At 36.5% G+C, this 3,590-nt stretch overlaps 1 long non-coding RNA gene across 1 annotated transcript; it reads left to right on the forward strand.

Annotated features, from left to right (window-relative positions):
* The first annotated feature begins 1,008 nt into the window (after positions 1-1,008).
* On the forward strand, positions 1,009-3,196 carry LOC130138986 (uncharacterized). The gene is made up of 2 exons (XR_008817234.1): positions 1,009-1,578; positions 2,765-3,196. It is a non-coding gene; the product is annotated as an uncharacterized LOC130138986 (long non-coding RNA).
* The last annotated feature ends 394 nt before the right edge of the window (positions 3,197-3,590 follow it).

Genomic DNA, 3,590 nt, shown 5'->3' on the forward strand with positions numbered 1-3,590 from the left:
TTACTTTTGCTTCTGCGTTCCTTAACGGTGTACCCTTTTGATGATAGACGCCTTGCGTCATCATGAAATGAGTAAATTTTCAGCAAGAAGAGGGATTCGCAACGAATTCACATAAATTTTCTTCTCTCTTTGGGTTTTTATTTTTTAGATATGGATATGGTTGTTGAAAAATATTTAGAGTAGTCATTATCAATTAAAATGTAAAAAGCTTAGCGCGGTTGAGTAATTTGCGTATGTAGGCTTTGTGAACCGAAATTTGTTAGTTGAGAATAGTTATGGAGCATGTAATTTATGCTCCATTTATTTTGTAGAAAATAAATGATTTTTAAAATATTTTCTTAAGAATAATCGTTTATATTGCTTACAAAAATGAATGAACGAATAATATTTTCATCATTTACAAAAATATGTAGATATAAATTGTTATCGATAATGAAAATATTTTTCATTGACTTATTATTTCAAGCAGTATAAACGATCATTTTTAGAAAAAAAAATTTCTAAATCATTCATTTTTCACAAAATAAACGAAACCTTAGTGACTCTAGAAGTTTCTTTTTGAATTTTAGTTATAAACATTTTCATCCATATATAGTCGGTTCGCCTAGTGGTTCTATTCTATGTTCAATTTTGTAGCTTCAAAGTGAAACGAACTTAAGAATTTACCATTTCAAGTCTAGTGGGAAAAAAGAAGAAAGAAGTTCGGTTTGGTTCGACTCTAAATAAGTAGCAGATGTTGAATATGACTTATATAAAGCTACAATTGCGATCTGTCACATGATGACGTTGATTATGAACACTTAGGTTATCAATTTAGCAATTTTTTTTTTTTATTTCTAATAGCACTTTTTTGGGTGAAGTTCTAATATCACTTGTTATTTACGACATAAGGCGATTTAATTTCAATTTAAAGTACAATGTATACTTAGGGCGATGGAACTCATAGCCGGCGGGGATTTCGTGCTTCTCCTTTATTTGGGCTAAAGACATCAGAAGAGATGAAGTTACCGCACTCTCCTTCACTAAATCTAGAGTCATTCAACAGTCTATGAGGGGGCGAGCCCTGCGCCGCCCCTTAGGGGCCTCAGTAGCGGGAGCAGACGACATCGAGAAAGAGGTTAGTTTAAATCGGACGAGTAACTTTTATACCCAATAAATACGTCACATATTAAACCATCGATTACCGACAGTTGGTCTCCTGACATAATCTCCCCTTAAGGAGGGGGATGAGATTTGACTGACTAATCACATGTCGATTTGGACCAGACGAGGAATTTTTCTAACCAGTGAAAAATATGTCACATATTAAATCATCGGTTACCAACGGGTGGTCGGGTGGTCTTCTGACATAATCTCCACTTAAAAGTCCATCCCTTTGAGAGGATCAGTGGTGGAACTACTAAACTCAGTACTCATTTGCCCGTGAGGACGATTTGGCCATATTTCGAGAGCATTGCCATTTGTCATGATAATCAGTCACTTATCAAGACATTTGGCCATTTGTCATGCTATGAGCACTGCCTATCAACTAACGGCTTGGATCACTTCTGCCTATAAATACAAGGGTTAACAACTCAGGTAAGTTTCTTCCCAACTTTATTGCATACACACATACAGTCTCTTTTGCTACTTTAATGGTCTGTTTGATAACGTTTCAATTTTTCTATTTTCTGTTCTTTTATTCCCCAGACTAAAAAATAAATAGAAATAATGTCAATTAATTTTTTTATTCCCTGGAATAAAAAAGTGGCCGAGGAATAAATATGGAATAAAAATAAGAAGTACAAAAAATTTACTTTTTTGTTCCCAAGAACAAAAAGAGAAACAATGGGAAAACAAGATGCCTAAACCTTAAAACCTAAAATCCTAAACTCCAAAACCCCAAACCTTAAACCGTAAGCCTCATTACCCAAACCCTAAAACACTAAAACCTCAAACCCACAACCCGAAACCCGAAACCCCAAAACCCAAACCCGAAACCCTAAAATCCTAAACCCCAAAACCCCAAACCTTAAACCCTAAACCTCAATACCCAAACACTAAAACCCTAAACCCACAACCCGAAACCCTAAAACCCCAAAACCCAAACCCTAAAATCCTAAATTACAAAATCCCAAACCACAAAATCCCAAACCCCAAACCCTAAACCCTATATCCCAAACCCCAAAAACTGAATCCCTAAACCCAAACCCCAAAACCTGAATCCCTAAACCCTAACCCTAAACCTCAAAACCCTAAACCCGAAACATTAAACCATAAACCCCAAACCCTAAGACCTAAATCCTAAAATCCTAAAACCTAAACCCCAAACTCTCAATCCCTAAACCCTAAATTGCAATTTCCTCGACACCACATGATATTTTCTTTATCTACAAGGAGTAATTTTCTTTGTGATTGTATTAAGGTCATCCAATTATATATCATAATATATTCTGATTTTATTTCTAGTCCAGTTTTATCCAAACATGAATTGTTAAGTTTTCATTGACATTTTTATAATTAAATGAAAAAATTGGGAGTAGAAATTTTTAAGGTCGTACAAAACGCATTTCTATTCTTTTTCTATTCTGGGAATATAAATTTTGTGTAGTTACTAGACATGTTCTTCTGCTAAAAAATTCGTTCAGGGAATAGAAATAAAAAAAACTATTTCTGAACAGAAATTGTTCCCGAGAACGGAAATATTACGAAACTGACCCTAAGCTTCGGAGGACCACTCTAGGTAAAAATTCTAGACGCCCTAATTTGTGATCGTAAATTGCAGGTCCAACCAGAGTTGAAAATCCTAACGAGTCTTTGAAGATTGAGTTGGGCACAAAACCGACGTTTGCAAGTCAAAATGATCCCCATGGCTGACCGACTCCAGAGGGGTGTCAACAGTCCATTATCTCGACCAGGTCTCGGCTTATACAGGCAAGGTATGACTTCATACGTGGAGCTTCTTCCAAATTCCAAGGTCCAGTAAGGCGCCTAATCAGCCACCGCCCCCACTTTTCGCTCATTGTTTATTGATATGACTTACGATATACGACGAAAGCAGTCAACAGCTCAGCGTGAATTCTTGAACGCGCGCTGTCTTGACGAGGAATCCTTGTGCTGTATCTGTTCACGTAAAGTAGTAACTAGCTAGGTAAATCCCCTTTTATCATTTGACCTTGTCAAAATGCACGTGTGAAATTTACTAAAGTTCCCCCCATTTGATTTTTTTTTTAGCTTAATAGTGAAATAGTATCGGGATCAATTTTCACGCACTTCAACTAGTCCACACCTTCGCACGATCTTAAGGATGCACTCCTTCAAATTGGCATGGTTTAGGATTTAATTCCTTGAGTGTTCCCAATAAGGGATGTTTATTAGATACTCCCGGTTCGTGTAGAGTGGGATTAATGTTTGCTGGGGGCGTCCAATAAAAGCTCCCAACAATACTGAAATTCAAGACCACAAGAATTCAAGCAATAATGACAATGAATACCACAAGTCAGGTAAACTCTAAGCCTCGTTAAAGCAATTAATCTCACGAACAATGTAAAATACAGAGACAAACTTGGACGAGTGCTCAAACATGGCATTTTTATGCTTGATGCTGTGAG

This window comes from Syzygium oleosum, unplaced genomic scaffold (assembly GCF_021117445.2).
Source record: "Syzygium oleosum isolate NSW1041296 unplaced genomic scaffold, Sole_v2.1 Sole_v2.09, whole genome shotgun sequence".
Taxonomy (NCBI): domain Eukaryota; kingdom Viridiplantae; phylum Streptophyta; class Magnoliopsida; order Myrtales; family Myrtaceae; genus Syzygium; species Syzygium oleosum.